This window comes from Neopsephotus bourkii, unplaced genomic scaffold (assembly GCF_033783945.1).
Source record: "Neopsephotus bourkii isolate Nb327-2 ecotype Australia unplaced genomic scaffold, CSIRO-AGI_Nbou_v1 NB_1825, whole genome shotgun sequence".
Classification (NCBI taxonomy): Eukaryota; Metazoa; Chordata; class Aves; order Psittaciformes; family Psittacidae; genus Neopsephotus; species Neopsephotus bourkii.
Window position 1 is genome coordinate 1,442,595 of NW_026902298.1, and position 13,258 is coordinate 1,455,852.

The 13,258-nt window shown below is 38.3% G+C and overlaps 1 long non-coding RNA gene across 2 annotated transcripts in view; it reads right to left on the reverse strand.

Annotated features, from left to right (window-relative positions):
- Positions 1–13,258, reverse strand: part of LOC133207104 (uncharacterized) — a 658,625-nt gene that overhangs the window by 161,721 nt on the left and 483,646 nt on the right. The window lies entirely within an intron of this gene.

Genomic DNA, 13,258 nt, shown 5'->3' on the forward strand with positions numbered 1-13,258 from the left:
TTTATAAATAGAAACTAATGCAATTTATTACCAATAATAGAATCATAGAATCACAGAATGATTTCAGTTGGAAAGAATCTTAAGATTGTCCAGTTCCAACACCCTTTGTGTAGGCAGGCACACCTCACACTAGACTATGCCACCCAAGGCTCTGTCCAGCCTGGACTTGAACACTGCCAGGGATGGAGCATTTATCACTTCTAAAAAGATCACACTATGGATCTAAGGACAAATGCTGGTTCTACTGGACCATTCAATTTCATACAGTCAGGATGCGATTTTCAGGTTTAGAAGAGAAACTCACATTGTTTAGATTCAGATACTTAATGGTATTTATATTAAATGACAAGGGGAGAAAAGAGCCGAAGCATTTAACTGTGTAAATCAGCTAACTGAACATGATCGGAGGGATATCTTCAAGGATTTAACTTTTTCCTGGTTTTTAATTGGAAAGTGGTCAAATATTGCAGAGGGTTTTCCAGGTAGTCTGCGAAAACCTTTGCCTTTGGGTGTGTTCAAGACTTCACTAGAGCCAGTCCTGAGCAACCTCATCTAACTAGACCTTCTTTGAGCAGAGTTGGACTAGAAGCCTAAATTATTCTCTGGTTCTGACTTTAGAAGAGATCATATTGCCATTGTCAGCTAGCAGATATATCCTTATAGTCAAGAGAAGGCTGTGTGCAGACATCACAGCAGCCTTCCAGTACCTGAAAGGGGCTAACAAGGGTGCTGGAGAGGGATTCTTAGAATCATAGAATAGTTGGGGTTGGAAAGGACTTTAAGATCATCAAGTTCCAATCCCCCTACCATAGGTAGGGACACCTCGCACTAAACCATACGACCCAAGGCCTCGTCCAACCTGGCCTTGAACAGTACCAGGGATGGAGCATTCACAACCTCCTTGGGCAACCTATTCCAGTGCCTCACCACCCTTACAGGAAAGAATTTCCTCCTTATATCCAATCTAAATTTCCCCTGTTTCAGTTTGAACCCATCACCCCTTTTCCTATCACTACAGTCCCTAATGAAGAGTCCCTCCCCTGCATCCCTATAGGCCCCTTCAGATACTGGAAGGCTGCTATGAGGTCTCCACGCAGCCTTCTCTTCTCCAGGCTGAACAGACCCAACTTTCTCAGCCTATCTTCATATGGGAGGTGCTCCAGTCCCCTGATCATCCTCGTGGCCTCCTCTGGACTTGTTCCAACAGTTCCATGTCCTTTTTATGTTGATGACAGCAGAACTGCACACAATACTCCAAATGAGGTCTCACGAGAGCAGAGTAGAGCGGCAAGATCACCTCTTCGACCTGCTGGTCACGCTCCTTTTGATGCAGCAGAGGATATGGCTAGCTTGTCTGGGCTGCAAGCACACACTGAAGCCATCTTATGCTTCAGCACCCCCAAGTCCTTCTCTGCAGGGCTGCTCTGAATCTCTTCTCTGCAGAGTCAGGACAAGGGATGATGAGTTCAAACTGAAACAGAAGTTCAGGTTGGATGTAAGGAAGAATCTACTGTGAGAGTGGTGTGGCAGTGGCAGTGGTTGCCCAAATAAGTGGTAAATTCTCCATCCCTGGCAGTGTTCAAGGCCAGGTTAGACAGAGCCTTGGGTGACATGGTTTAGTGTGAGACATCCCTGCTCATGGCAGGGGGGTTGGAACTCAATGATCTTAAGGTCCTTTCCAACCCAAACCATTCTATGATTCTACAGTATGCAGTAATAGGATAAGGTGAAAGGTGGAATACATGAAATGTAACACAAATATAAAGAAAAACTTCTCTACCCTGCTGATAGACAACCACTGCAAAATAAGACAAGTGGAATTGCAAAATTCCATGCTTGGAGATGTTCAGAACATGGCTGAAAAAGGTCATGATCAACCTGATCTAATTCTGAAGTCAGCCTGGCCTCCATCAACTTTAAGGCATTTTCCAGATGAAATCACTGAATGATTCTGAATGTATAAAGTTACCTTAAATTTTATGCTTTTTAGATGTTTGCCTGAGAAGTTGTCTCCAGGAACTCTGCAATATATATATATATATATATATATATATATATATATATACACACACACACAAATATCTACATTTGCTTGCAAAAACATCCAAAGGAAATTTTTCCCTTTCCTCAAACATACAGATACTGTATATTATTTTTTAGGAATTTCTGATTAATGATGGTACCTGCAAAGTCCCTCTGAAAGTGTGGCTGCATATATAATCAAACCCACACAACGCATGAGCAGGAATTAACTATAGATTTTTGTTCCACTTGTCAATGAGACAGAATTAGTGGCGCTGAGAGTAATCAATGGTTATACCTACAAAAATGAAATCTGCATGCTTTTCTCTGCTCTCTGTACTTAAACTGTATGACAGATTTTCTGTGACCTCTTTGGCATGTTTAAAGTGAATTAAATGTTTTCTGTCCATTGAACAGAGTACTTTAAAAGAAGGTGTTACATACCATGGCAGGGGAGTTGGACCTAGAAGGTTTTTAAGCTCCCCTCTAACCCAAAACATTCTATGACATTTGGATGATGTCTGGAAGGACCTCCTTCATATTACTTCTGCTACTGATATAAATTTTAATATCAAATTTATTTTTATTTATAGTAGTATGAACCTGATGTAATACAATCGACTGCAGTGAATTTACCCTGGACTTTCAGCGAGTAGAGGATCTGACCCTTGAAGATCATTGAAGTTGCTCCAGATTTACCTCACAGTAATAAGTCAGAGAATGAATCTGAGGTTTGTTTACAAGAGTATAAAAGGGTAAGTTTGCAAAGGACAATACAAGGGCCAATTTAATTAACATCAGCAGCATCCTGGAGAAACAGTTGGCTGGGCTTTTATTTGCTGAGAACATTTTCTGTACAAGCTGGATGAATTCTTGTAAGAATGAAGAGTGCAAAATCTCATTTACAACACTAACAGTTCATTGTCATATCTCTGACACACTTCTATTAAAGTATTAAATACAGCTCAGCCCTTAACAAGACCTTCAACAAAGAACTGCCAGTTCAAATAGCCATACTGAGGGTCTTGTGTGTTATTATTTTTCCTGTGCCATCTCGTATAGCATAAAATATTACTTATCATGTAGCAACCTCAGCAGCTATTAAAAACCCATCTGAAACAAATAATGAAATGAGGCAGCTACACCTGTTTATTATTTCCATTTATGTATGGCATTGGCTACCAATCCCACCCACTCTCAGGGGCAGAAAAAATCTTTTTAATTTAATGACTAAACAATAAATTTTGCTCATTTTTAATAGTGTAACATCTAATAAACACCCTCTAAGCCAGAACTTGGAGGGAGAAAATGATTTCATATTTCATATTCATATAATATTTCCTATTATTCACAGTGAATTGCTTGTGATATTAATTACACAACAGCAATGACATTGAATCCATTGCTCTTTAGGGTCCACTGTGCCCAGTACCCTGATCTTCCTTTTACTTTTGTAATGTATCACTAGGGACTGTAGTGATAAGACAAGGGGAATGAGTTTAAACTGACACAGGAAGTTCAGGTTGTGAGGAACTGGAATGGGCTGCCCAAGGAAGTTGTGAATGCTCCATCCCTGGCAGCGTTGAAGGCCAGGTTAGACAGAGATTTGGGCTACATGGTCTAATGTGAGGTGGCCCTGTCCATGGCAGGGGGCTGGAACTGGATGATTTTAAGGTCCTTTACAACCCAAACTATTCTGTGATTCTATGAAAATATGATAGTTTTAATACAGAGCAGGATATGTACAATCTGCCATGATCTGAAGCAGTCTGTAAGAGTATCTCTTGAGCCACAACTAACAGTTCTGTGTTCAAGACAGCCTATCAATGGATGAAAAAAATCACTAACTAATGGGAAGTGTTGATAAGGCAAGAGAAATTAAGGAACTTAAAAAAAAAACAAACCCTAGATAGCTGCATTCCACCTTAATCAAGTTCTAGTTTAATTTTTCTGCTGGAATCAATGGTGTTTTCTATCAAAATATGCTTGGTATAGTTCTTAACTTATAGTAGATGCTGCAATATAAACCAAGCATAATTAAAAAAAAAAAAAAACCACAAACCAATATTCAGTTTTTATTCAAGTAAAGCAACTGGTTTTGACAGCTCTTGAATTGTGAGACACTGGGAGAAAAGGCAAGAGACATTTAGAAAAAATCTAAATAGGGAAGATGGAGAATTTGAAGAGTTTTTAAAGCAAATTTAGAAAGAAAGTGGAAATAAAGAAATAAGGGATGGGAAATTCCAGAAAACACTTAAAGGAAATTGAAGAAGTAATTTGCCTACTTATATACTAAAACAAGCTTTTTATAACACAGATAAGAAATGAGTTTTCTTCTGGCAAAACAGCTCTGTCAAGTGAGGAACCCTTGCAAAGAAAGGCAAATGAATTCCTTGTTATTTTACTCTATAATACCTGTATGCAATTGAAGTGGGTGAACCACTCTCTAGAAGGAGCTACTCGAAATTATGTACACCGGTGACATACTTTCATATTTAACCAAGATACAAAAAAATCCAGGAAGATTTCCCTATATTGTGAAACAAACAGTTTGGGGGGTTTTATACCTGAGAAATAGGAATGCTAACCTCCATAATTTTCCTCTAAAAGAGCTGAAAGATAGTATTATATCTACAGAAAACCAGCCATGGATGCCAAAGTATAGAACTTTTTTTGCTGAAAGTCTTGGAGGTATTTGGGGTGAGTTAATTGCTCGTTTTTGTAGAATGATCCTATAAAACATTGTGAAAGAAGGATAACTATGAATGTTTCCCCTGTGGAGTTCAGTATGGGCTGACAAAGAGGCAAGGACTCTACAGAGACAATGATCTTCTCCTGTTTCTTTTTCCAGAAAAGATGCACTTCTTTAAACTGCTGCATTGTGTTTTTAAGGTTTAACCCTCCTGGTTGTGTATTGAAGGGAAGATGAGGTTCCTGAGCCCTATTCAAACTCTTTCCATCCCTCCTCATTTAGATAGCATGAACTAAGAGAAACCACAGTGTGGAGAGCACGAGAATTTATGAAGTCTCACATTAAAATACATTTCAGACATTCACTCTCCAAAAACAGCCCACATTCCTTACACAGTGATGGGAAAATTGAGGTTTGCTGGTTATAAAAAGTCTGAGAGATGTTTATGTCAGTTGCTCAAGACATCATAATCTATGTTGCTGCAGCCTGAAACTTAAATGTCACAATTTACTAAGAACTTCAACTGTCAGTACTTGGATTTGAGCTTTGTCTCTTATGTGTGCACTTGTAACAGTAAGGAAGATGAACCATTTAAATGGATATAACACCTATCATCACACTAATCATACATGTGGAAAATTTAGACAAGCTACTGAACATCCATGTCCGTTTTCTAAGCATCAAACTGGAAAGCTAAGAAAAGATAATGCTCAGTTTACTTAGGTATAAGTTAAGCCATCCCTGAAATTAGCACAGATCTAAGACAATATTAGTAGGGTCATAGAATCATAGCTCTCATGAGAAACAGGGAAACAGGTAAGTCACTGTCTGTGGTTAGTTTTGGGGATGGCTATTATAATGTGTGAAAAGATCAGTATTGCTTCTGGTACAGAACTAAGAATTTTCAAGAGTTTTCATTTCTGTGTTGTTTTAATTCTTCAGTGAGAATCAGGACAGAGGGAATGACTATTCTATGTGTTGCCTTATTGACAGTGGGGTGTTTCTGATCTCTCTTGATTGCATGAGTTCATCCTGCTATGTAGGTGTTGCTTGGTGTGTCCTGTGTTGCAACCATGAGGACAGCTGCTACCTAGGATGAAATCTGTTACATCCCAAGACATGCAAATGCAAGATCCATAAATGCTGATGTTTCTATTGTGATGTTATTTAGAGTGGCTGTCAGGGAGAGCTGGTGGCATTAAACTCTGATGTCACAAAAGCTATAAGAGTCTCTTATTTCCTAGGAAATAACTATTTTATCAACTTTCCTTAGTAACATCCCGTAGACACTGGCTTTTTCTCCTTCAATAGATACACATCAAATTAAACCACAATCAATTGTTCCTGGCTTGAATTGAGGTTTGAAAGTTCTTGCTTCTACTTCAGATACAAAGAAGGCCTCGTGTGCCTGACAACTCAGCTGATGTTTCTCTTCTAAGAACTGGTCTTGTGTAAAATAAGACCTCTAACTGCAAACCTTATCTCACTAATATCCTTGAACTTACATCCAGAGCAGGCAACAAAGCTGCTAAAAAGGCTGGGAGGCACGTCCTGTGAGGAGATGATTTCTTCTCCCTGATATCCCATGATAGGACATGTGGGAGTGGTCCAAATCTGCACCAAGGGAGGTTTGGACTGGACATTAAAAAGCATTTCTTTACCAACAGGGTGGTCAAAGACTACAATAGGCTTCCTAAAGAGGTGGTCAATGCCAAGCCTGTCGATGTTTAAGATGTATTTGGAAAATGCTCTTAACAATATGTTTTACATTGGTCAACTTGATTCCAGTCTTGAAGAGGACAGGCAGCTAGACTAGGTGATAACTGTAGCTCCCGTCCAACTGAACTAGTCTAGTCTACTATAGTCTGGTCTAGTCTATTCCAGTATATTCTATTCCAGTCTATCCTATTCTACTCTAATCCTATCCTATCGTGTCCTTCCTGTCTTGTCCTGTCCTAGCCTAGCCTGATTGTTATTAAATGTATTCAGATGGCATTCTGCAAATTTCCAGCATCTTATTCCTGTCCTAGCCTTTTCCAGCCATCATCTTCCTGTTTGCCTATACCTTTTTCCACTACACTTGCAAAGAGAAAGCCATCAAGTTTTATATTTTCACCAATTTCCAGGCAGCAAACTGTTACTGAAACTAAGCTCCATAGCTAAATTAATTCTCATAAGCTATATGTGCTTTACTAGTAAAGATGTTTTTCTGTTTGGGAGGTCTATGCTATTTCCTCTCTCCTCATCCAAAAACCCTGCAGCACATTCCAAATTGTTATTCTTACAAAAGGTTCAATGTCAATGTGATTAAATCCTTCTTTTCCTGTGCAATACACTTGATACAGCAGCACATCTACTTCCAGTTTCTCAGCGATGCTTTAACAAATGAGATTTTTGTTGAAGTTATGGTTTTAATTATTTTAAATGTTTAAAATATATTAGAGATTTTCAGTTTTCCTTTTTCTCTTGGCTGTCAGTACTGCTTCTGTCAAAAAAATCTGATGTAATTAACTCATAATATTATTTCATTTATTTATATATTTCATTTGGGAGTTAGATTAAAACACTTGCAATTCATACTTCCAGACTAATATAAACTGAGTAACCTTCCACAGATTTCAGGGCTCAAACATATCCTAAAATGTTTAATGGCATATTTTTACACAGTGTTTATTTAATTGGAATTTTATAGATTTAAAAAATATGTATTAAGCTAGCAGAAAGGTGGTCTGGCTTAAAGGCATCAAATTATGCCATAGTGAAACAGAAATTAGCCTGTGAAGTATTATTAAATTTACCTTATTATGCTTCTGTTCTTTAAAACATATGTCTATGATCTTTAATAATATATATATATTTATCTGTTGCAATAATAATCTCCCATCATACACTTTCAAAAGAAGAAAGACAATGAAAAATGCTATGTTACTTAAGGATCTGACTCAACATTAAAAAAACATGTAGAGTTTTACTAACCTATATTTGCTTTTGCCATCAGTGTTCAAAGAACCTTTTAAAACTCCATAGTCAAAGGAACAAGTATGTTATTCTTCTATATTGCTCCCTCATGTTTATATGCCAGTGTCATAAAGAGTATGCTTTTCTTGGAAATCCAGTTGTGACTGCCATAAAATTTGAGTTGAGACATAGTCCCCTTCCAGGGATCTTGATTTGACACAGAAAATAGGTCAGATTAGTTTTATCTTAACAGTGCTGCTTTCCTTCCAAGTCATCCAAAGGAGCCCAGATTGATGAGTTAGGGTAGGACACCTACATTTTTAGATAAGTGAATTGAATAAGATGTATTTCCATAAACTATTTCCTAAAAGCAAGGTAGGAGACTCCTGTTTTTCAGAATAGATAAATAATCATGGATCCCTTGGGTTCTTTGTACTTAATCTCAAAACATCCCCAATTGTACTCTCTGAGGCAATCATTCCACTCACTTAAGTATATTGGGTGCCTTCAAACCTGCCTCTGGAAAGCATTTTTTTTCATTCAACAGCTGGCAATCTTTTTAACACTTCCACTTTCGTAAAAGATCAGTTTTGCTTTAGCAAATAAAGGGATAGGTTCTATAAGATCAGTGACTTTGACCCCGTCAAATGGGATTCAAAGTGCCATTAGTTCACTGCAGTGTTATCACAAATTTGTGCAGAAGGAAACTGGTTTGTCATTTGTATTCAGTATAAAAGACAGTAGCAGAACAGCCAGTAATACTTCCATTTTTTCAGGACTCTTTCCTAATTTATCATAGATTATTTTTGAGGACCCTAAAAATGTTTTAATCCAGATTGGTTCCACATTTTTGGACCTGAATGACAAGATCAAAGACTATTGGATAGAGAAATGTTAGCTGAGTATAATCTGCTTATATGTAAACCAAGACACCAAAATCCAGCTCTCTACCTTAGTTAAGCAAGGTACAAGCAGCCTCACTTTCTCCCTCTGGAGTGTACAGGCCATGTCTTGACACCCAAGTACTGGAAGCAACTAAGATGTTTCTGAATTAAAAACCCTATTCCCCTCTATATCTAATTGTTCTCAGTAGGTCATTAACAAGAGTTGCACTACCCAGGAAGAATCAGCACTTGCCGTTCTCATACTTTACATCATGTTGTACTGTTGCTTTCAGTAGTGAATTGAAGAAGTGGACAATAGAAACAGGGATCATTAGTTAAGTAGTTATCCTAAGTTAAACAGGATCCTAAGTTAAGCTCATCTGAAAGAAAAGTTTATAACAGTAATGCTATCAGAAGTATTTAGTTTTGTCCTTTTAAACTACTTTTGTTGAGTGAATTAATTATGTTTTAGTTTTATAGCTAACAGATGTGTAAGAGTTCTGCATTATCAGTTATGGAAATAATGGTATTTCCCACCTATATACTAGGTTCAACTGGTTCAATTGAGAATAGTGATGATGCTGACAAAAGTCACTGAAATGGGCTACTTATGAATCACAGAATTGTTGAGAATGAAAGGAATATCTTGACATTGTCTAGACCAGCCTCGCTACTCAAATGATGTCAAATAGAATAGGTTGCCCAGGACCGTGTCAAGTTGACTTTTGGATATTGCTACAGATAGAGATGTTATTTTTTTGGCATTGATTATAGATCTGATGTGCTTGATGAACAATGCACTTCTGGATTCTGCTATACAGTGTCTGGGTTTATCTAGGTGATTTGCAGATAGGAAGAAAGAAGGCTCATGGTAGCTATCCATGAACGAGCACTGAAGTATTGCTGAAAACTACTAGCAAAACATGATGCTTTGAACCCTACTTAGTCTGTAGTACTCCTGCATAATTGCTATTCTTGGGAATAATCCAGTTTTTAGACATAAGTAAGAACAGAATCTTAGGGTTAAGTGCAATGAAAAGTAGATGAAAAACAGACAGTGGTCAATGAGACCTGAGAGTCTGTCTGTTCCAAAGGATTTTAGCATTTTTGTCCACTTTTTTTGAGCAATGGGTTGTTGGATTTTTTTGTTTGATGCTGTAATGTAATTACTGAATTAAAAAGAAGAAAGAAAAGGCAAGAAAAGAAAGGAAAAGAGAAAGGAAAGGAAAGGGGAAAAGAAAGGGAAATTGAAAGAAAAAGAGAAGGAAAGGGAAAAGAAGGAAATAACCAGCATATACCATCCTTCATCCTTTCCCCATAGGGAAAGACTGCAAATAATCAGATTGTCTCAGGCACAGGAAAGCTGCTAACACAGAGGGCAGCAGAGCTCAGATGTCAACAAACCGCAAGGACTCTGATCTAGAAGAGCACTTGAGCACGCAGTACAAATTCAACTAAAGGGACTGGAAGCCCATTAAAACCACTAGGGGACATAGAAGTGCCAATTTCTGATGTGTTTAAATAGATGCTGAGCACTAAGTTAGTATTCCCAGTCAGTGAGCTCCTAAACATCTGAGGGATCCAACCTTTGCAATGGAGACTTACTTCCCATCACTAAGTTACTATCTTTTATAAATTGGGGATGACAGCATTGCCTACATCCTTTGTCTGCGGTCAAGGTTCCTCAGGACAGCAGTATTTCTCTAGCATATAACCTCGGCATAATACCAAACAGAATGGCGGTAGTCTCTGAATGTAGATACTCATATAATCATAGAATAGTTAGGGTTGGAAAGGACTTTAAGATCATCAAGTTCCAGCCCCCCTGCCATGGGCAGGGACACCTCACACTAAACCATGGCACCCAAGGCTTCCTCCAACCTGGCCTTGAACACTGCCAGGGATGGAGCTTCCCTGAGCAACCCATTCCAATGCCTCACCACCCTCACAGTAAAAAACTTCTTCCTTAAATCCAATCTAAACATCCCCTGCTTAAGTTTTAACCCACTATCCCTTGTCCTATCACTACAGTCCCTAATGAAGAGTCCCTCCCAAGGATCTTTATATATACTCACTGCTTAATAAAATATAAGTTTAGGTCGTTGTTAGCCAAAAAACTCTTCCTGTAGCTCTAATATACCAACATTTAATTCTGTTATTGAAGTTTGCTTATTTGTAGTGTATGAAGAATTTAGAATGTAAATGTGATATTTACCTTTGCTTTCACATGGCTTTAATAATAACTACTAAACTGCAAATCTACTGTACATGAGAATCAATTCTTATACCCTTACAGTAATGACTATAAAATAAGGAACATAAAATCACACAGCTAGATACACAGTAATTACAAATAATTCATCTTCATCTGCAGCATTCATAGCAAAGGTGTTAGTTTGGGCTTAAAGAGCTTAGGTAGATCAGTAGCTGAGAGATATTTGAGCCCTTCTTGCCTGTTTTATTCATGCTTCCATTAAACATAAACTAGTAGGCAGTTTGTAATTGCATGAATGAGACACACTTCCATTGTTAATAGTGCATTTCTAACCAATAAAATACAGAGACAACATTCTAAAGTATTTGCTAATAGCTGGACGAATTGAGCAACATTCTCTAAGTTTTCTGAGTACTACCCAACAAGCACAAATATAAAGGTACATCCTCAAACAAAAAACAAGGATGGACTGAAATACCCTACTAATCTACCTCAGGCAAAAGCCTGTCTGAACAGATGGGCTTTTCTCTATGCCTTCAGGTTTTGCTGCAGTACTGGTGGAAATTAGTTCCAGAGGGGAGAGCTTTCCCTTGAGAATTTGTCAACACCTGCCCCAAGATATTAAAATCAGTAGCACAGAAAGAAAGAAGCTTTTCCTCAGAAAACTAGGACCTAAAGCATCTTAAGAGAGTAGCATGAGTTTATTGGCATGTGGTTTGCAGGGGGCTTTCTGGAGCTGTAATGACAGCTCTTGCTGTCCACAGCTAATTCTTCCTTTGCAAGTGGTGTGGGAGAAGCTGTCCTGAGCAATGTGCTCACAGTTGTTCTCTATTCACAGCATCATACCCCAAGACTAGCCACAATTAGTGGAAGAGACTGCTAAGAAATTTGAGCAGCTGAGAAATGTGGAAACCTTCTCTTAGGTTCAGAGAAGCTGCATACTGCCACAGAGGAACTAATTTCGCTAAAATGAAAATACTTCTAGTTCCCCAACTGTCCGTAAGTTTTAATAATTGGCACAGTATATAGCACCCATTTGTCATAGTCCTTGATCCTGTGAAGATCATGTGGCTTGGTTATTTGCTTAAAGATAAAATATAAGTGGAAGTTGTTGGTCTTTTATGTGCATCTGCCTGAGACATTTATGTTGAAGCAGAATTATTTATTTCTTCCTTTTAGTTTTTCACCAAAGTTCTCATTATACAAACATGGTCTTACTGCTCATTTTATATACAAGTTATTCTGAGCGTGATACCATTTTAATTAATGGCTTTCACAAAAAGGGGAGGCCATAGCCAATTAGGGCTCTATCAAAAAGCATTTTAAAGCAAATACAATCAGAGTAACTTTTCAGAAAATCAACTCCTTTTCAGTAAATGCTGTATTGATTTTAGAGCTTCGCATGCATATTGTGTCACTTAGAGAAAATGTCTATTCCAAGTGTCTGCCTACTCCTTGCAAACACGCATCTGAAAAGCTAAATAGTTTGCCAAGGTCTGGTCTACTTTATTTACATTACAAGTTGTCAACAGCAGTAGGTGGCAATCAGCATGGGACCAAAAAAAAAGAGGCACTTTGAGAGCAAATATAAAATGGTGAATGAAGATGGTGTTTGCATTCAAGAAGAAAATGGGCTGTGAACGGATTGGACTGAAAACCAGAGGCAATACTTGGGATCGATTCTGACTTTTATTAGTTCATTATGAGGGTGAAACAGCATTTTCAGTCTTAGTAGAGTTCACTACTCACCCTATTTAAAAGGCTGTAGAATTTAAGAGAGAATGATGGGAGTTTTATGATAATGTGAGCTCTGTGGTCTGGCTGCCTAAGAAAAGTGGCACCATTGCATGTGGCTGAGTACCAGATTCCACAGCAGCAGAAGTTACTGTTACTTTGGAAGCATCTCCAAGCTGCATGGGGTCAAACCCAGGTCTTGTATGAGTAGAATAAACAGAGACCACATGATGAAGAAAAGCACTTCAGGAAGAAACCATGATGCAAACATCTGTTGTACCTAACTGGGATCAGGGATAAGAAACTGGAGCATATTGCATGTATCAGTTAAAGATTCAGGCATCTAAGCTGTCAGATATACAGGCTAACAAAGTTGGGGCTGTTCAGCCTGAAAGAGAGGGCAGCCTTCCAGTACCTCAAGGGGGCCTACAAGGATGCTAGAGAGAGACTCTTCATCAGGGACTGTAGTGATAGGACGAGGGGTGATGGGCTCAAACTGAAACAGGGGAAGTTTAGATTGGATATAAGGAAAAAGTTCTTTACTGTGAGGGTGATGAGGCACTGGAACAAGTTGCTCAAAGAACTGGTGAATGCTCCATCCCTAGTAGTGTTCCAGGACATCCTTAGGCAACATGGTTTAGTGCGAGGTGTCCCTGCCATAGCAGGGGGGTTGGAACTGGATGATCTTAAAGTCCTTTCCAACCCATATTATTCTATGATTCAATGATTCTATGATACATTTCTATCATATTC